Here is a 22,016-nt window from a genome sequence, read left to right as displayed (position 1 = left end):
ATGGATTTTAAGTAAAGAACAATTAGACCTAAATACAATAAAGTCCTAGGAAATGTACCAATATCTTGCTTTAAAAAATGACAGTTATATATAAAACAAAATTTAAAAGTTTACTTCCAGTCAGATGATCTCACTGCAAAAATGCAAAGAAGAAAAAAACCCAAGAAAATATTTTAAAGGAAGTACACCCCTGGGAAGCAAAGAGTGGAGTATATTAGGAGAACGATAACAGAATTGGCACAAAATACAAAATTTTAAATATAGACCAGTGGTTCTCAGCCTCTTCCATACCAAGATCCCATGCTTCAAGGGAGAAAAATTTGGGACTTTATCCATATAACCATCAAGAAAACATGGTTGGTTGCCTGTTCCCTAGGGGTGGAGAACCCCAGATCCCACACAGAGGAAAAGGAACCAAAACCCCTTGGAAATGCAGAAGTTTCAAACAGCCTTTTGGAGAATTTACCTAGGTAATTTCTTAATCATTAACAACAAACTATCATCCAAGCTACAACTATTGTTGCTAAGATATGTTAATACCAGAAAATAGGCCCCTAAGTCATTTAGGTATCTTGGGAAATGTTAATCTCAGATCTCAAGACCTATTTTCAAAAGAGGGCTGGAAATCAGGACTTTTCAGCCCTGCTGAAAAGATGATCAGCAGCTGAGCACTGCCCAAGCCTTTGTGCCTTGGCTGAGGTTTCAAAGTCCATGAGAACCTGGCTGATGGCTCCCTGTGCCACTCCAAGTCACGTCACCTGCAGTAAGGACCCTACATGCCAGTTTGTCCCCAAAGCAACCTCATCAACCAAGTTTTATCTCAGCAGCATCTCTGACTTCCTTCCCTTGTAAGCAAGAGGTCTTCTGCAAAGCCTTTCCCCGTTCCTAGCCATGCAGCAGGAAGTGAATGTGACTTTGTCCATATGAAGCTTCTCAAAAGTGTCTCAGCTTATCAACAGGGCATGGCACAGAAATGAGAACTTCAGCAAGAAAACAGACAAGATCATGGAAATGTCGGGAAGGCTCCCCACACACACACAAGACAAAAAGGACTTTCATGAGCACAATGATTTTTTTCTTGTCTCTGACTCAGATGGCCAAACACAGAGCAAATTTTCACTGTCTGGCCAGACTTGGGTGGGCTCTGTCTCCTCCCAAAGAGGGAAATGTTTATTGAGCAGCAGACCTCAATGGTGTGTCTAAGTGGTTTTTGAATGGATGTGACTTAGGGCAGCTGGAGAGAGACTCAACAACTTACCAGGGTTGGTGAGACTCAGAGCTGCTTCTTTCTCCATAAACTGTTTCAGGAAAATGGCTTAAAACCAGATGTTTCTGCCACTTGGCTCATCACTGCACTGAGGAACATTCCTGGCATTTCTGCCTCCTCCTGCAGGTTGGGTGTGCAAGGAGCACCAGCTGTACTCTGCCCAAACACCTGCCTGGGATGAGGCTTCCCTCCACCTCTGCTTCTGAAAGTCTCTCCAGGCTGCCCTGTGCTGCCAGGAGATGATGGAGATCTGGACCCTGACCTTCAAGCAGTCCAGAACATCCCATGTGAAGGTCTTCCCCTCGAGGTCTTTTCTTCCTCACTCCACTGTTCCACTGTGTCCAAGCCACACCAGGATGAACAAGGTGATGAAGGAGGCCACTGGAGGTTTGGGGACACATTGACCTTGGGTGTTACCTTCTGCCCCCACAGAGGTGGTGACATCTCACACCACTTGGTTAGGATTCACCAAAAGATGCCTGTGACCCTCCCTCAAGGATTGATGAAAAGAAGGCACTTCTGACATCAGTTTTTAAGCTGCACTTCTCCCTGAGATCATTATATGGCTAAATAGGTTTTCTAATTTATGCCTAGTCAGAATCAGAAGAGAAATATAAGCAAATACGAATAAATTATGGTCAGCACACTTAGCTGGCCTGTGAACTGTTAATGATTTTCTGTTGTTCTGTTATATCCATTCATCCATGAGGTGCTTTTGTGGTGTTACAATAGAGCCTCCCTGTTCTGCAGAACAGCCTCTCCAGTGCATTTATATAATTCATATCAGTAAAATTTTCATGTGTGCTAATACATGAGACAGCCAGAGATAAGAAAGTTTGCTCAGGGGGGAGGAAAAATACCATCAGCACCAGACTTAGCTGTTTCACTTAATAGCTTTCCTGGAATATCCCCATCTTGCCAATAGGAGATAGTAGCTCCAGCAAAGCCATCTCCTTCACACAACATATGGGACCACAGAGTGTGGGGAAGATGAATTCTTAGAGCTACCTTTTGAAATGTAATAGGATCGCCTGGCTGGCTCAGCCGCCCTGCCTGTTACCCATTTCATAGCAGAAGAATGAAATGTATCTGTGTGTATCCATTTCCACTGGGCTAAATGCTTTTTCTGCAGCTACCAGTTTAATTACACTGTGCACTGGGCTCTGCTCCCCACTGAGAGCTCCCAACCTCCCCACCCCTGATCTGTCACTGGGGCAAAAGCCCTGGCATCAACGCTGTCCCAGCAGCAGATGGGAAGGGGGAAAAGCCATGGAATCACAGAATGGAAGGGACCTTGATTCTCATCTCATTGCACCTCCCTGCCATGGGCAGGGACACCTTGCACTATCCCAGATTGCTCACAGCCCTGTCCAGCCTGGCCTTGGACACCTCCAAGGATGGGAAAACCTCTTTGGGCAACCTGTGCCAGGGTCTCACCACCTTCACAGAGAAAAATTTCTATGTAACATCTAATCTAAATCTGCCCTGTGTCAGTTTAAAGCCATTACTACTTGTACAGCCTTCCAGTTCCTACCTTCCCTTGTTTCCTGGAGAAATCTGGCCAGGACACAGAACTGGGTGACTCCCCCACAGAAAAGCAGCAGCCATGGAGGACACACATGGCTCTGGGGCTCTGCCCCCTCCTCAGCTCTGAAACTCCAGGCTTTGCTCTCCTCACATGCAGTGACCCTGGGTACCCTCTGTCCTGCCCCTCTGTTCATGCCCCCACCAAGCATCACTCTCCTCTCCTGTGGGTTTTTTGTTCCCTTTTCTGACCTCTTCCCTCTCTGTATCAGTTTCCTCCCCCTCCACAGGCTTCCTTCTCTCCTTTCCACTACTTTTTTTCCGTCATTTTTCCCTCCTGCCTCACCCATCACATCCCCTTCCAAACCTCACCCCAAGGCATTCTGTCTCACTGGAACTCTCGTGCAGGAAAGAATGACTGGGCTCATAAAACCCAGCTAAATCTCTGCTTAGGCACATCTTTCCGCTTTCCTCTCCTTCTCTTCCCTGCACACTGCGAGCTGTGGGGGCAGAAACATGATTTTCCTGCCTCTCTGCTGTCACACACTGCACGCTGTTGTTCTGCTGAGCTGTGAACCTCCCCAGCGCTGTAGTAAAATCAAGTGGCTTAGGCAAGGGACACGGTGGATATATTTGCCTTGTTCCTTGGAAACCTGAAAGCCAAAAACCTGTTTAGTAGAAAATGGCTGGACGTTTTTGCACTGGGAGCCGGAGGAGGGAAGAACTTTCAGCCAAAAAAATATCAGTTTTCTACTTGAAAATGGAAATGTAACTGAAGCAAATACTAATAAAAATGTTCAACTCGCAATACAGTTTTCCATCTTCATGGATGAATTTCCAGCAGCCTTAGCACAGTATTTTCTATAACTTATCATGTGTCATGCTTATGCTGTGTGGATTATTTACGTACAAAATGCAAATCTTGGTGGCTTGCTCTTGGTATAAAAGATTTTTTCAAGATTATTCACCACAGTTAGCCTTCCCGATTGAAAATATTTATCAGAAATCAGTATAACATCCAAATATTAAATAGGAGGTCCTAATAGTTCATTAGATTTCTAGTAATGAATTCTTCCAGGATGTATGATTTTCACTAAGTAATAAAGCTTCATGTAGTTGTTTTAAATTCTTTAAGTCCCACACTCAACCCCCCAAAAATCTTGAGAAAATCTCATTTCACAGTTTCCCATAAAACCAGGTGCAAAACAGCTGCTTTGGGCATGGAAGGATTCCTGAAGCACTTCATTGGTATCAGTAGCCAGTGAAAAACCATGAAATTGAAGGGATTTTGATAGGTACAGTCCCAATCCTTCAAGAAGGTGCCATGGAGGATAGTATGGCTGAGCGTTTCCCACATTTGCAGGAAGGACATTCACACAGCCTAATGTTCCAAACTCTGTGCAATTCTGCAGGAAAGGCTTCATTTTCTTCTGTTTGATTGCTGCAAGCACCCTCAGTTTGCTCTGCAGTGCTGATATGGGTCACTGATATCCCAAAGCTCACTGACAGCATCCATGGAGAGAGGAGCTTTCCAGCCTTCTTTAACGACTGTCACTAAGATAATAAATGGCTTTGGCAATTTTGTGTGGCTTTCCTGGGTTGCTGCTGCCTTCCCCACCCACCTTTCCCTGGATGACTTGTTCATATATGTCAATTAAGGCCTTAGGTAAAAGGGAGATTTTACCTATAATTGTGTCCAAAGCCAATTAAAGCCAAAATCTCTCCATAATTCATCTTCTTCAGTGCTACTTTGATTGATCACCAGCTCTCCTTCCTGAGTACCTGTCTTACTGTAAGCCTTAATTTCAAATGGTTCTCTCCAGACAGGTTCTGTAGGAGCTGTAATTTAATTTAGGTGATTCAGCCCTAGAAACATTTACCACCTATGCCCCATTCTTCCTCCACCAAACTGAGTTCTGCAGCTTCACAGGAATATCATTTCAATGACCACGTTTTCATCCACCTGGAGAACGAAAAGGGTGAGATCATGTAATGTAATAAAGCCTGTAAAATTAAACTTAAATCACTGAGGAAGCAAAAGAAGCAGCTGCAGGTTCCAGGTTGCTAGATGCTGGGGGTTTTGTTTTGGTGGTTTGGTTTTTTATTAGAACTCCATTGAACTACTTACTGTTCAGCATTGATTTAAAAATATGCTGTTCTTAACTACAGGTTAGGCATTTCACTCACTCTGTATGGCATTTCAGGAAGACAAAATGATATGTGCTTAAAGGAGTCAAAACAGTGAATCAAACATTGATACTGGAAGAGTGACAGTTCTTTTTTCCACCTCTACTTTAAATGATTATTTTAAAGAAGAGCACTGTGCAAATTGCAACAGCTTTAGCAAGACAAGTCACCTACTGGGACAAACTCTGACTGCACTGTATTGTAAAGGATGTTTTCCAGGGCCAGGGGGTAGATGGTCAGTCTGGTTATAAGACTGATACCAGTGATATTCCTACTGTGAAGAAAGTATTCAATTTTCATCATTTGCTTAAAAAAGTACTGTTTTGTTTTAACAAATGGGAGCATAAATGAAAGATATTTCTGTGTGCTCCGCTTACATGAATATTTCCCAGTGTTTTTATATCTCAGTTCTCCAAGGAATAATGTTTTCAATTTCCTTCTGAAATGTAAAATAAGACCTCTGGGCTTAAGGACTCCATAAACGATAGTTCTTACTTGCTTTCTATTTAATTAGCATGAAACAGATCATGTAATCATTCAGGGATAAATCCTGACCTCTCTGGAGAGAAAGGAGAGAAAAGAATAAAGGAATTTTCCTCTTTTGTCAACAGTAAACAAACAAATGCACGAAATGTATGAGGATGAAGTGGCATTTACTGTTCTATTGAAAAGTCACCCTCTGATCATAGGTGCAGGCTGGCTGGTGACAGAATTGACCAGCAGTTGGAGAAGACATTTAAAGTCCTGCTCCACATGCTTTATGACATTGCAAATTGTAGAATCACCTAGTACAAGATCACCTAGTACAATCTCACTGAAAGTATACCAGTTTTCAAGTGCTAAACAAGAGGCATTTACTTTCCTCTGTCTGTGTTACCTGCATATTCCAGGTCAGCTTTTGGTTAAGGAAAATCCCCAGCTGATGAAGAACCATTATGTAACTGTGTCCATGGGCAAGACAAAACCTTGGCCCAGTGCTCTCCAAACTGTCACTATTCATTGACACTTCTCACATTTTTCCACTGAGAAACCTGCCTCTGGAAAAGCAAGCTGCAGTGCTAGCACAGCCCATAATTGGTTAGGGACGCCCAGCCTTCAAGCTCACAGACTCTGGAGACAGAGCACAGGGACTAAACCCAGGACCATTTTCCATCGGCAATTCTCACAGCCAAAGCCACAACCCTTTCTTTTCCAAGGAGACAACAAAATTGGTGGCACAATGGATGGCTTTCTTCACAGCCTGGGTTAGCCCTGAGCAGGTGAGGCTGGAAAGCAGCTTTGGGGTGCTGTAGTGAGTGGAAAGGAATACTTTAAATCCCATTATTACCCTGCCTGGGTATCTTTTGCTTTCACACTGGGCAGCCAGAGCTCTCCGGATACAGAACAGGTTTACCACTGACCACAAATAGGAGGCTGCTCCTCAGTCCCTGCCTTTGCAAGAGCTGCATACTGTTTTTGGCCCAGGGATTTTGGATGTTATAACCCTGACCTGCTGTTCTCCTGACTCCAAATAGCTGTTTGTGCCCATGAAGTGCAAGGCAGGTACAGAGCCAGCCCCGTCTGCTAGCAAGCTGCATTTATTTCTCCCTGGAAAGGCTTCCACAGACTATAGATGCAGCAATAAACATCTGAAATGCCAGGAGAGATGCTCTACTAAATGCATGAGGGTAAGGACATAAATGAGTGGAACAAGCAGGTACTGGAGAAGCAAATTAGACACTTGGCTTCCTGTAGCTAATTTAAATGGGAAATGGGAGTTGTTCCAGGTATTCAGTAAACAGGCTTGCAAATTAGCTTCCCACAGTTTCCTTATGCTGCTGTACATGTATAAAAAAACATGTACTGTGGTTCATTGCTTCAACTCACTTTGTTTCCCAAATCAGTGAATCTGCCCATTATTGTTGGTTTTTAGCATGAATGTTTTCATACCTGGTTGTGAGCAAACAGAGTGGGAGATAACTGTTAGTAAGCACTGGGCTGTTAATAACCAGGTAGCCAGATTCTGTATTTGTGAAATGTTCCTTGAGCCTGGTGTTACCAGGGGATACAAAACTGCTTTTCAGTAGCTGATATCTCCCTGTATGAGAGAGAGAGAAGCTCAGAACAGCTTCATATCTTCCTCCCTTTTTCAATTCCATATGAATTAACGGGAGGCCAGTTCAGGCTTCAGAGGAGAAGCACAGAGGGAAGGAATTTGCTTCCCAGAACCAAATCAGCTCCTGCTCATGGGGGAAAAGGGGTCTGGAAGGACACCTATGATTTAATAAGGCAAAAAATGGTGTAAACCAACCAGTTACTTCAGACTCCCATTTTAGCTCTAGATTAGCTTCAAACCTTACCCCAAGATTAATCTACATGACAACAGCTCTAACTGCCTGTACTTGCCCTCAGAATATCCATTCTCTGGCTAAAGGCAGCAGTGAAGATGGTGTTACTGAGCTCATGACAATCTCTGGCGAGTGCATACATGTCCCACAAGCTCTTGCAAACAGTCCCTTCCTGTGTGCTCCCTACCCTTACTCAGGGTGTAACACAAGAGTAGGGGAGCCCTGCATCCCTTCCTTTCAAACTGCTCAGAGACCATTATGTTTTAGGATTATAATGCCAAACTTCTGCTTCCTGGCTGTTGAATCATCAGCAAGTGGGCCAACCAAGCCTGGAGCAGGGCATAACACCAGAACTACCCAAAACCATTTTCACTGGGAATATTCAGTTTGCTGCATTGTCCATTTCGTCTGAATGCTAAAGGCAAAAAAGAAATCAGCATTTCCACTTCTGCTCATTCCTTATATGGTGAAATGTTAGATAACTTGGGTTATTTATAACTTGCACATTTGGTATTTTTTTCATAAAGGGGGGAGGAGGAGGACATAGTGGGCAAGAAGACTCTGGATCTTTTCCTGTCTGACTGAAGAGTTAAGAATTAAACTGTGTCATAAGAGCAATCAACTTTATGCCTATGCCTTGTAGAAGAGCAAATCTTGACCTGGACAATTAAAAATTGATGTAGTCTATGACTTTTAAAAAGGGATCTACACACACACACAAAACACAGCATGGTAAAAGGTGATGAACATCAATCCTAAAGCTTTGAGCTATAAGGTAGCCTTTAAATGTTTGTATTTCAAAACCTCCACAGTTCCCAGCTCAGTAGAACTTCTAACAATAAGACCCTAGAAATAAGGTTTGGGGCTTACAGAGATAGAAGATGTCTCATATAAGCTCCTGGCCTTCTCCCTGCCATGGCTGAGTTGCATTTTCAATCACAATGAGCTGCCTGACCCAGCTGTGCCACAGCTCATTCCCAGGTACAGTGCTCTCCATCCCTCTTGTCACTGCCATCCAGCTGTGTTGTCCCATCTGGTCCTTTTATTTTTCCTCAGTGTCATTGCTTTGAAGGTAAATCCTGCCATGCCTCACTGAAATTATTGTTCTCCCTCCATGGTGCTCATGCCATGAGTAGTGTGGAGCCTTCCCATCCCCAGCCCCGAGTTTCACAGACATCACTCACCAACCCCTCTTCCACACCCCAGGAGATTGATTTCAGATGTGAAGGGAAGGTCACACCACTATCCTGCCACTTACCCCAGCCCCCTGATCAGCATGTAGTGACATTTCTCTGCCATATTCACAGACCAGACCGCTTTTTAAAATTGGCAAACAGGCAATTTTATTTCATGGAAATCACTTTTGCACAAATGACCTTTACCTGAATGTGTGTGGCAGCTCTGCCAGGCATTCTGCAGGGCTACAGCACAGAACTCCGAAGCACATAATGCTGCCCTGTGTTATCTCCCCAAAATGTCAGTTATTTTCTGCCTAGTGGCATTTAACTTGAGGGAAACCTCTTTGCATGCAACAGTCTTTGTCCTAACTCTTCACTCAGCAATAGCAATGATATAAAGAAGATCACAGGTTAGGTCTAAACCAAGCCTAAAGCAAAGGTAAGAAGGGCATGACATATGTGAATTTAAAGGCAGCCTTTAGTGGTTAAAGATTGCTTGCAGATGCTGACTACTGATATTTTTATTTCTTTCTCTGCCTTGCCCTCCCTCTTAAAATATTGTTTTCAATGTCCTCATTGTCTTATCAGCCTTCCCTTCCCCCTGGATCCAGCGACATGCAAGAGGAATGACGGTAGATGTTACTTTTTACTGCTCCATGGCAGGGAGCAGTGTAGGGTTTCAGAGATTGTAAACTATTTCTCCTGCACTGAGAGATTGACTGCATGGGTAGAGCCCATTAAATATAGCCATGCTGACAGTATCGCTTCGGAGAGTTCTGTGGGAAAAAATCTGTCTGCACTATGTTGGTACCTCCAGCCAGGCAGAGAGCTGTCTTGATAACTCATTCAGATAATGAATAAAATGTGGAATGAATTCCATGCAGGATCAGCACTCTGCTGATGTGAGAACCGGTTGCAAAACGTACGACAGGATCCTCCTGTGGCTGTTGTTTTAAGCTTGGCAAAGACCGTGGATTGTATATGCTAAAGTCAGGATATTATTAAAATAAACCTCTCAAAGCTCCAGAGGGTTGAGATATGATGCGGCTTCCTTTGAGCTCAGGTCCCCTTATCGCCGAGATATGTCGTGTGTGACTACAATTTATATGAAGTTTTTTAAGACCAGAACAGCCTGTTATTTCTGCCATGTCCAGGAAAATCAGGAAAGGTATGTAGAAGTAATAAATCAATTATTTCTAGCAAATTAGACCAAGATAGCATTGCCTAACAGCAGTCTTCCAGATGGTGGGGATGAAAGGTGGACTGGGCTGGAGGGGAAGGGAGGATTTCCAGATAACCAGAATAAATGGGATACACTTAAGCAGTAGAACTGGAAAGATCCAGAGGAATGACACCTGTGCTTGAGGAAAGAGATCTCTGGCAGCTTGGCTTATGTCACTGGCTCAAACAAAGACTTTTTCTTGACATCATCGAGGAGGCAAAGCCTTTATGGTGTTGAATTAGGAGGAACCATGGGGAAAGGAAATGACAGATTTAAATAAATATGGCATGTTTGTACTCACCCAGTAACCTTCCTTCAAGTGACACTGGACACCTTCCAGTCCAGTACTCTTCAGACAGGGATGTTGAAAACTATAGTAATTACAATTTTAAAAAATTTAAAGTTTTGATCCTGCAACTCTATATCACACCTCACTTCCAGAAGCAGTACAGTGGTCAACTGAGCAAAGCCCATAACCAAAGAAACTTGGTGTTAATTAGCTAGAAATTACCCTTAACTTAATAATATGCATATCATGATGTAATAAAATATGCTATCTACTAATACATTAATATTAATTATTTTAATGTTTCTCTGTTACTAATCAGAGGTAAACCCCTGAATGTTACTGAAGAATGTCTGTCCATTGGTTCCCAAGAGGCAGCAGAGTTTGTTTAACAACCTTGATTGTCAGCAAAACAGGCAATGACATGAGTCCCTCAAGGAGGCAGAGGTTCAAAACCCAAAAAAGTCCCTGACTGCCCACCAGGGATGGCCAAGTGGGAGCCCAAGTTTTGAATCCACGTTGTGGGGCTATTCACTGTGGCCTCATGGCAATAAAACCAAACAGATTAGAAATAATTTTGCAGATATTTGTCAGTGAGAACCAGGAAGGTCTGGTGAAGCCTCGCCCAGATGTTGGGCCCACCTCTGAACATCTGGCTGGGAATAAGAGTGGCTCTGGAGTGTAGGAAAGCTGGTGGTGATAAAGCAAATAATCCCTGCTAAGTCTGCGTAACAGACCAATGTGTCTCTCCCTGCTAACTCCAAGAGGGAATTAGTCACTCAGAGGATTTGGGATGAACCTAAAGGAACAGCTTTGCACTTTGTGGGAAGCAAGAAACACTCAACATCATTTTGTGCCTACGCCTATAACTCTGGTGAAGAAGTACATGTTTTACCAGAGGCGTTTTTTCCAGTGCCTCTCAAATTGCTGCCACTTTCACAGCACTCCTAAGACAATTCTTCAGCATAATTCTTCCCTCCATTGCCAAGTTTGCTCAGTCTAATTGCACTTGAGCAGCTGATGAGGGCACTGAGAGCACAGGGGGAAGACAGACCTATGTCCCTCCTGCCCTGTGCAGATTCTGGGCTCAACTAGAGCCTGGGGCAACGTGGAATAGCCCCATGCTCTGCTCTAAATTAGTTACAGACTCCCCACATCTGCCCCCAGGACAGTGTGAAGATCAAAGTCAGCTGAGGGCTCTCACCAGGCACTGGGTCTCACTCTGCATTTCACATCAGCCCCACTGTCTTCATCAAAATGACTATTTTTCTCTTTTCAAAGACAGAAAACATCCACATCTGCTATATTTGGATGCTGGACATCTGAAAAAGGAATCACCCATGAAAACAGCCTGAATGAACCTGCTGAATGGCAAACCACTGCCAACGAGACTGAATGATTTTTCTAGCAGAGATGTTTTTCCCGTTTTTTTCCTCTGAAAAAGTAGAAAAAGGATGGGGAAAGAGCTGGTTTCTGTTCTCATGCATGCACCCATCATCAACAGTTTGTTAAGGAAGGAAAATTATTTCTGGGTTGTTTGTCTTGTTCTTAAAACTTGTAAATTCAACAGAAGTGTTTTGGCTGTTATTGCAAGGTAATAAATACAGAACCTCCCTACATCAGAGTCCAGAAATTCCAGGAACAGAAGTATTTAACCCAGACATAGTGAAAGAGAAACATTAATGTCTTTCAGAATGAGGCAAGGGAAAACCAAAAAGCAAGGGAAGAGGATGAGGGTTTGTTCTGAGGTCTCCTTTGTAAGAGAAGAGGGTGGGTGGTTTGAGATAAAATCAGGAATTTGACTTCTCAGGACAGATGGATTTGAAAAAGAAAAGAAAAGATACATCTACAGGCCGAACTAAAAATGGTTATCATGGTGAGGTTATGGGCTGTTTCAGGCTGCCAAGACAAATAGCTTGCATCCCAGAGCAGTAAAGGTTACAGACATGGAAAACAGACCTATCCCTGAGGACTAACTAATATACTACAATTATTATTATAATTTTATCAAAGAGTTTTGAGAAAACCAGGGCATGCTGAGCTACCTAGTCTGATGGCATCTACAAGGGGAGTCTTAAGAAGAGATGTCCCAGCCCAAAATGTTTTCATCTCCTAATCTTCATACTGTGGCTAAAATCAGATAATGCTGTTTGAGAGGTGAAGGCAGTGTCACTTCAGCAGTTAACCAGAACTGTTAGAGGTTGCTGATAAAATGAAAATCCTTTGAATTTCAGTAAGTTTGAAGTTATTTCCTAATATGTCTCACGCCACTGCTGGAGGAGATATACCCAAGTAAAATGAAATCACTTGTGGAATTTCAGCTAAGTGCAGGTATTACAGGGGAAGAAAATATCCACACTTCTGACAAGGTTGTATCAATCTCCACTTATCTGCTGTTTTAGTAAAACTGCCAAGGTATTCTGAAAGGCACTGTGTCCAGCCTGGCACTTACACTGATGCACTGATAATACACATTATTATGTAATTATTATAGATTTATGTTTGTTATTATATAACATTGCTTCTTTTTGGAGCAACCTTCGTGGTTGGAAGAGAGTATAAATTCCCCCATGTCCCATATTTCTCCAAGTGTAGCCTAACAGAGGGAAGGACAGGACCCTGGGATCATCCCAGGCTTCTTTCCCAGCTGTGCAAACGACGAGGGTCAGCTCCTGTTCCACACAAATCAATGAAACTGCACCAAACTTTGCTGGGAACATGATAAAATCCTTAATCTCCCGCTGCCTTCCCACCCTACCCTGCAAGATATCAAGCACACCAGCCCAGCAAAGCCCCTCAGCAAATGCCTGAACCTCTGCAGGCAAATCCAAGGCTTGTGGTGAGCAGGGCTGTGGGTGTGCTGCTGCTTCCAGAGCCAGGAATGAGTGGGGGGCAACTATATCCATCCATCCTCTGAAGGATGTTTCAAACATTAAGTAACAGGATTCCTGGAGAATGGGCACAGGATGCAGCAGAGGGAGATTATCATTTCTAGCCCTATTCTTAATAGCTATTAATGGAAATGGATGATAAAGTATCTCTGTCTACACGTATACAACATCTCTCTCATCCTGTTAAGGTAGAGCATTATCCTGTAGCAAAACAGGGGTTCAGGTTGGGGAAGGGGCAAAAGAAAAAGGCAAAGCTGTTTATAACATGTTGAGCACAGTTTGGAAGTTTGTACTCCAATTCTCCTCTGGGAAGCCAGAACCTACCTACAGGGTGTGTTGAGTTAGTTCCTCATTCCTTCTTTGTTTTTTTGGGGTTTTTTTAACTTCTTTTGAAATCGCGGTGTGTGGAGCATACCTTGCCCCGGGGGAACATATTGCTGAGCCATTACTCACACTATAAAAGGGTGCTACTTCTCACTCCTCCCTGTCTTTGAGGCCCTGTTTTGAGGTGAGGAAAGGGCTGACTGGTCACACTCCCAGAGCTCAGGGTTAACCAGCCCTGGGGCTCAGAGCAGGGTGGATTTGGGGTGCCCAGCCTGGTGCCTGGCTCTGGGAAGCTCCGGCCTGGGGTCAGCTGAGCTTCAAGAGCACAGCTGGAGGTTTGGTGTATCTCCTAAAGCTGCTCCAACCTGGAAGCTGGGTTGGCTTAAGAGCTTTCTTTGGGGGCATAGTTCCCTATGAAAGACTATTTCTGTCTCCTGAATGAGTGGGGATTACACAGAGTGAAAAAAGGGGGTGTGCTCTGACATTTAAAGGTAAAATCCCTCACTCCCAGTTTCAGTGGACTCTGCCCCTTCTCTGTTTGCTTTTCCCTCGGCATGTGCTGGCAGTTGGCCCTGGCTGAGGCTGATTTGGGGTCACGTTGATGCCCAAATCCCAGCAAGATCTGGAGCTTTCCCCTTCCCCTCAGCACAGCTCACAGCCAGGGCTCCTCACAGGGCTCAGGGCTGCAAGAAAAAAAAAGGAGAAATTCTTTATGGTTTATAAACTTTGCTGGCTTCATACATCCCTGTGAACCTGCAGCCTTCCTAACACACTGCAACCCAAGCTAGGTGAATGGGGAGAAAATCATCAATGTAGTTAGCAATGTACCATAAAATTCACTGATTAAATTACTGGATAAATATTTGAGTGGATCTAGCTGACAGGTATGTCATGCATGCAGTCTTAAAATAGGAAGGCAAAGGGAAATGAGGGAGAAATGAGCCAAGGAACAGGAACAGGAATGTGATTTCTGGTAAAACAGCTCCTGCTCATCAGTGCCTTTTTGGCAATATAGAGGATGTGTGTGGTGAGACTGAGAGCAAAGCACCACGTTAAAATAAACTGAGAGAAATTGCAGCTATGAAGAAACAGAGCATTAAGCAGCAGTTCTCTGTGAATAAGGCTGATGAACGAATTTATGGGGGTTTTCATCAGCTGAACCTGGCAGGTAGTTTTTAACATGCCTGCAAGAAGCAGAGGTAGCTATTTCCAGCAAAATCTTGGGAAGCTGGGGCGAATGTGGGCTCACTGGAGAGGCATGATGCTCTCAGCAGCCTTGAGGGTGTTGGGCTGTGCCTCCACACTGGCTGCTCCACCTGCCTCCTCCACGAGGGGCTGTTCCTTCTGCAGCCCAAGGATCCTGCTATTAATTTCACAAGATGAAAGGAAGGGTTTGTCCTGTTGCACCAACACATCAGGGCAGCCAGCAGGACTGAGCTGATGAGCTGTGGAGACATGCACAGAACAGCTCCAGGCAGCAGCAGCATCAGGGCAGGATTAGGCATCACCACATCCATCAGGTCAAGCCTGAGAAGGTCTCTAAGGACAGCCTGATCATATTCGTGTCATTCCAAGTAAACAGTCTGCACAGTAATTACTTTAAAACACATCTCATTCATTTCTGACCGGTTTTGCAAACGTTTCCCCTTCCTTCAATGCAGCATTGACTGGCCCTGCAAACCATTTGGCAGTGGCCCTGGTGGTGTGTGCAGTCGCTTTGCTCCTTGATGTTACCTCATCAAAGAGCAGCTGAAAATGATATTTCCAGCCAGACGGGTCTCGAGAGTGGCCGGTGAACTCACTCTGCCCTGTGCCCTCCAACTGGCGATCAGAGAGGTTTCCTGCATGCCAACTCAGTGATAAATTTGAGATTGCGACATGCCAGGGAAAAAAAAAGTAAAATCATGACAGGCTATTTTTGGTTTCAAGAGAAACTCCTCTTGCTGGGTCTTTCTGAGCCCTCACCTCCACGTACAGCTGCAGAGGAGAGGGAAAACAGGATGCAGGGTTATAGAGCTGGAGGAATGGAGCGTAAATCAAAGGAGACAAGCTGTCCCTGTGTGGTGCCTGGGTTAGACCCCAACCTTTGGGCAAGGTGAGCATTTGTTGCTTGCTGGGGACTCTGGCAGTCACAGCTCTGCCCAGCTGCCTGAACGTTTATCCTGGGCCACAGCCGCGTCTCACTTTTTCCTCCCACTGTGTCACCTCCTTCCCCTGTGCTGACAAGTGATTTAGACAGCCTGCCCTGCTGGCCCTGCATTTGAAATGTAAATCAAACATGGGACATAAAGCTGGGTTTCAAAGTTGACTATTAACTAGGGCGGAAGGGGCGGCGTAGCAAAAACAAACAGTTCCAAGTTCAAGTCTAAACCATGAGAGCAGGCTGAAAACCCTTCCTCCTCTCCCATCGCCAGCCAGCCTGAGGGTGAGAGCTCTCCCTGGGGCAGAACACACTTAGTGGTTGCCTGAGCTCCTATCCCAGGTGCCTGGGCTCCAAATCAAGTCTGACAACCAACCTGAAGGGAGGAGGGTGCTGGGATGCTGTGGCTGGCATTGCACATCAGCATGTAGTGGCTTTAGTCAGAGAATCACAGCATGGTTTGGGTCCAAAGGAACCTTTAAACGTCACCTAATCCAGAGTTTGTTGCAGCTCCTGATGTCCTGGAAGCTTTTGGCACTGAGCTCTGCAGCGTGCTTGGTCCAAGAGCTAACACCCCAGGACACTTTGCCAGGCCCTCCCATGGACAAGCTGGGGTTTAAAAGCAGCATCTCCTCAGCTTCCAGAGGGAGAGTTCATGGGCAGCTGTACCTCACAGGATATGGGGGTCCCCTGAGCCTGGAGACACCCCTGCTGTCCTAATGCTTTCAAAACCAGTGGAAGTTTTGCCCCAAAATTATTGGAAGCTCAAAGCAAATTGGTGTGAACATGGTTTTCATCTAGTAGAGTGAACTTTTACCATTACAGGATGTAGTTTAATATTTATTTACCTGTCACCCCAAGTAATTCTTGGGAGGGGGAGAAACCCAGCAGCAACACCTATTTTCTCTGAAATTATTTCTACCATGATTTAGAAATTTGTCTCTGATAATTTCATAGTGTCACCATTCAGGTCTAACTTGGAACTCAGAGACAGGAGTAACTGATAGCACAGAGAGGTGTGAAGCAGTGCTGCTAAGCCCACCTGGTTTGGTACACAGCAATTCCCTGGGCTTGGTGTGGTCAAATCCTCCCTGGATATGAAGTAAGATTTCTTTTCTCTCAAGGGCAATCTGACAGGAAAGAAAATCCTCACTTTTTTCTGAATTCCTTAAGGCAGCATTTTTAGCACAAATTTTCCGCCAGTGAGAGATGGTGAGAAGAGCAGCTGTAAAAAGTGCTGGTCCCAGTGGTGCTGGGCGCCAAGCTGGCTGAGCAGGGCACAGCTCCAGCCTTCAGACACCCTACTCTGATGGATGGCTGGTGGCCCCTGGCAGACAGGACTCCAAGAGCATCTCTGACTGTCAGCCAGGGCAACCTTGGGCACATCACTGCACCTTTCTGCCCCTCGCTGATCCTATTTGTGGAGTGACTGCACTTGACCACTGTTGAAGGTGTATTTTGTGTAGGGAAGCAAAGCTGTGGCACTGCTGGGTGATGTTCCCCATCTCAGCTCTGTGTTTCTGTCCCCAGGGCTGTGCTGGCACCTCTGTGAGCACAGCACACTCCTCCACCCCGCAGCTCTCTGAAGGCAGAGAGCACCAAGTGCAGTTTCACACGAGCCACTAACCAACATCCCTGTTAATAGCATTCCTTTGTTGATAGCTTGGACTGTTTTCAAACAGGCTTTGTCATCTCTTCCAATATGGGAAAGCATTGTCTGAAGCCATATAGGATTATAATTGTGTCCTGGTCTTCCTGTAAATACTGTGTCACTGCAGTGAAGGGAACTGCTCTGCTCCTCATTAGGCAGCATTGCAGAGCACGTTGAAGTCAATTTACCAGAGCAGCAATGAGGATATCATGGCATGATCTCCATTTCCATTAAACAACTGGATCTAACTCTCTTTTATTTTTAGGCTAACCATGCTGAGCTTTCAAATTGCCTTGATGATAATGTAGCTTTTAACTGATTTGTCGTGGCTGGTCGTTTTGCACATGAAAGTTGCTACTAGCTGATTAGGAAAAAAAAAATCCACCATTGCTTCTTCTATTGCTCAGGAAATTGCAATCCTCAATCTGCAGCTTGAAAAGCATGTTGCCATGGAAATGATGCTTATGCTGTCGTAAATAAAAGTATTCCAGGGTCACCAGGGTCTGCAGCATAAACAGGGGCACAAACACTGCCTGGAAAAGTGCCAGAGTGCTTTAAACATATAGGAAGATAATTTTAATGGTATTTCACTTTTCCCTGTTATCATCAGAAGGGCTGATGAAGGTTAACACGTAGCTGTAACCTTGGCACAAAAGCAAAGCAGGAAAAGTCTTGGCTCTTGGTATTAATAAGAGTAAAGAAAACCATATCACAGCCCTGCTGACCAGTGTTTCCCAGCTCAGCCACAGCAGTGTTCTTTTCCCACTGCATCTCTCACACATTCAGCAGCGAAATCTCATTGTATCATCACTCCAGGGCAGTTTTATTGGATTCATGAGCACAGCACAGCAGAACTCATGAAAACCAGTTGCTGCTGTGAAATGCTGTGTCATGAACTACCTCCTGATGCAGTGAAAATTCTCTGGTTCTCTGCCTACATCCCACCTACAGCCCAGGAAACCATGAGAAATCGGTCTTTCCCTTGGAGAGGAGACACTTTTGAACAAGATCCCAGCTGAGGGAAGGAGCCTGGGTGTCTTTCACTGCACCTGAGCAAGGGCAGTGGGAAACAGCAGCACCAAGAGCCAGCATGGACTCAGTTCCAAAGCAGAAATCTGTAGACCAGCAGCAGAGAGGGTTTGGGATGTGTTGGTTCATGTGAGTTTTCAGGAGGAAAGCAGGCAGTTACTGTTTCTGGTGGGTTCTTCACTGTTCAATGGACTGCTCAATGGCATTAAATGGGCCATACCCTGAAGCTGCCTTGGGCACTATCAGATCAAGGATACAGAGTTTTCTCTTTGTGTTTTTAATACCCACACAAGCATTTTGAGCACAGGCAGTCACTTTAAATAAAACTACAGAGATCGCAAATGCCACAGCTTGCTTATTTACTTACTGTCTCTTAGTCTGCCCAAAATGTGGAAATAATGTTTCCAGAGATGCTGGAATTCATGTGCCTGTTGAGAATCCTGGCTCCTGTCCTGGATGATATTGCATATTCAGGGGATGATTCACTCACTCCTGAGAGGGAGGAAGGACTGTACCAGCTGTACCACCTCTCCGTGGCTGACTGACAGCCTGGTGATGTTTCCACAAGGAAGCCTCATGCCTCCAGGTTAAGCCAGCAATTATGGAACAAACAAAAGAGAAGTGAAATGGAGAGATGAATCACTGAGAGACCAAACAAAAGAGAATTGGGAAGGTGATGCCCAAGCCAGACTGGCTGACAACAAAATTTTCATTTTGCTCAGCCCAAAATGTGTAGAGAGGATTCTGCATTTCTTTTTTTGTGTAAATTAACAATATACTTTGCCATCTGCAAGGGAGGATTTGGGAGGGACCATCTCAGCTTTTAGGGCTTTGTCACCTCACTCCTGTGAAAGGATGATAAAACCTACAGCCAGCAGCCCTCTGTTAAAGCCAAGACCCAACCCTAATCCTCTTGACAGCTCCATAAACTGACATCAAAATTTAAGAAATAGGTTTTCCCCTTTTGTACTCCGGTTTTTAAAAACACTTTCATCCCTGTTGGGGCAGGAACTGTGTGGGATAGAGGGCTGATAGCATGCACATTACACACCTCGCCATGGATTTATCTCAGAAGGGTTAGCCAGCCCTTTGAAGGCAGCTGACAGCTCCCAGCTGGCCAGCAACTCACTCGCATGGCCTCTGCAGCTTCCTAATGGGAACAGGGTGGAAAACCTGGGCTCAAAGGTTGCCCAGAATGACTAAGAGAGGAAAAATCCCTCCTGCCACTCCTGTGCTAATCAAAGGGGTGTGGAGAAGAAGTTTCGATTCCTCATTGCCAAAGAGGAAAATAAGATATAGATATATATATAGATATATATATATATATAAATTACACAGCCAATTCCTGTACTAAGGAAGAAGCTTCATGCCATCAAAATCAGTCTTGAAATTAATCTTTCTTGTTGTGGTACAGGGAAACTGAGCCAGATAGGCCAAGCTCCCTTGACATGTCTTTCAAACACATCTAATCTGTTTACTCCCGGTTTTTACTGCTGGTGGTACCTGGGACTCTGAGATTTCCTGCAGCTTGTGATCCCAGCAGGTCAAAGTTTCCAAAGGTGGGGAGAAGAGGCAATCCCTTCCCTGCCTGTATGAAAGGTATGTGCCTCGGGGCTACCAATTTAGAGCCAATGAATCAGGAATAAGTCCCATAAAAAAAACGTCCAATACTGGTGTTTACAGAGCACCTCCTCTGAGCAGACAAAGGCGTGTGTCAATAGGGAAAGTGCCGTGTAGTTAGCGTGGCTCAGTATTTAAACAGCTTTTGCAGAGATGTGAGCATGTTGCCAGGGAAGCAGGAGCTCGCATGGATGGAGGTGCCCTCCTGCTCCCAGGCCTGCCACCCCTACAGTGGGAAAATGGAGCTGCCTCTGCACTCCCTGCTTTTTGTTTTCATCTGTGCAGGTTTAAAAAAGGCAGAAAAGGCAGTTCTTCCAGCGGCTGATTAATGGTCCTTCTGCACAAACTGCATTTTGTACATATTTAAAAATCTTGAGCTAGATAACTCTTTGACCTAAAATATAATAGGTTCATTTTTTTTCTGATAGTGCCCAACATTTATAGATTTTAATTCCTTATTTTTAAAACCTTTCTAACTTGAAGAACAAAGTGGCCAGGCTGTGGCTGTGGATGTGTGTGCACACCCTGCTCGTATGTGGCTGGTGGCTTCTCTGAGACATCACTAGTCCAGCTCTGGGGCTCCCCAGCCCATCTCAGACCACCAGGAGAGACACCCCAGCCTGGCAGCAAGAGGCCCAGGAGATATGCCAGGCACAGCTGCCATTCCCATGGTGTAGTCCCTGGGGTGATCAATGCCATTCCCCAAATTTCCTCTTCCCCAGGGCTCTGTGTGGGATGTGAGACCAGGCTATGTTAAGCCCCTTTCTCAAAGGACCAGAGGTGTTGGCTCCCCTGGGCAAGCAGCAACTATGCTACAGAAAGAGAGAAAAATTCAGGGAACAAGTGGCACAGCAATCCATCTTACCTACCCGGAATAGATGTATCCATGTACTGATCTCTATAAACACACCCTTTTCTCCATATGGGTGGGTATATATTTATATGCACCAGCCTCAAAATACCAGTCAGTTTTTATTAGCCCCATTTGCAGATGGGGTGATGATGACAGACAGAGTGCTTTGATCCCTCTAGGCTGCTCCTCCTTGGGAGGGCAGAGCTGGAGTCTCCTCTCCCCAGGAGAGGTAAGAGAGGGAGGTGAGTTTTCCCAAACCCCAAGGAGCTCCTCGGTGCTGAGATCTTGCTCAGCTCTCCCCTGGAATCATGCTGGCAAATAAACATGAAAGTGAAATCGGCATTGTGAGATAGTTATGCAAGAGCGGGCGGATCCCAGGACTGAGCCATTGTTCCAAACGTTTAATTAACATTATGAAAGCTGATTAAAGGAAAATCTTTAACCTCCAGGGAAATCCCATTTTCCCTCACTTCCCATACCGCTGTAATTTTCACAATGTAAGAAGGAAAGTGTTATTTCAAGGCATGATTCATATCAGCTACAACCTGATCTTTGCCACAGTCATGTCCTGCATCTTAAATAATCACCAGCAGTGACACCAGGCGGGGACACTTCTGAGACAGCATTTTTCCCCCTCCATCCCATGACCTGAATTGCCATCATAATTTCTAGACTTTGTGTCATCCTGGCATGATGACAAGTGTTCACCCACGCTCCAGAACTAAAAGTTGGTTCACAAGGACAGTGATACCTACCCAGTCACAGCATCTCTGACACAAAGTGCGAATGACACGCCACAGTCCAGCCTGGAAGCAGCAGGGGCTGTTTGCTTTGGTCACTGCAGCAAATTCCTTTGGAGGCAGGAGAGTGCAGCAGCATCTCCAGTGACTCCCATCTAACCTTGAGCAAACCACTCACCCGTTCTCCTCTTTTGGCAATGGGGACAAAGGCAGTGTTGCCTCTCAGGGCACTGCGAGCTAATGGAGATAACCAGGCACTGGAGATGGTTAGGTGGAAATTGCTATTGTAAATTGTGTGACTGGAGAGATTTGCTTTCAGCTGCAGTGGGTCTGTGAGCAAGCACAGCCCCCCAGTTCTCAGCTGTGTATGGGTGGCACATTGCCTCTCTGCTCTTCCAGGACTATTTTAATTACATGGCATGGCCCATCAGAGACCTAATCCCAGGATCTAATCTTGGAGGCAACAGGCAGCTGACTGTCTGCCCTGTGTACTCACAGAAATGCCCCTGGGGCTGCAGGGAGGGCGATGCAGACCATGGGACAGGAGGACAAGGACTCGCCCCACACACAGATCAGTCCCCTGGTCACCCCCTAGCCAGGGCACCACAAGCTCCTTGACCTCTGTGACATGTGAGTGGCATCAGGCAGACCCCACAGCCCTGGGTCCTCCCCTGGTTAACAAGAATCTGGGTGGATGCTGCATCTACAGACCTCCAAATCTAATTAAGAACACACACGGCTCCAGCCCTTTCCGAGCATCAGGCTTATATAAATACA

The 22,016-nt window shown here is 45.2% G+C and overlaps 1 protein-coding gene across 1 annotated transcript in view; it reads right to left on the bottom strand.

Annotated features, from left to right (window-relative positions):
* Positions 1 to 22,016, bottom strand: part of PDGFA (platelet derived growth factor subunit A) — an 83,875-nt gene that overhangs the window by 26,866 nt on the left and 34,993 nt on the right. The window lies entirely within an intron of this gene.

The sequence above is a fragment of the Lichenostomus cassidix genome, chromosome 14 (assembly GCF_008360975.1).
Source record: "Lichenostomus cassidix isolate B80296 chromosome 14, HeHo_3.0, whole genome shotgun sequence".
NCBI classification, from domain to species: Eukaryota; Metazoa; Chordata; class Aves; order Passeriformes; family Meliphagidae; genus Lichenostomus; species Lichenostomus cassidix.
This window is presented reverse-complemented; position numbering and strand designations above follow the sequence as displayed.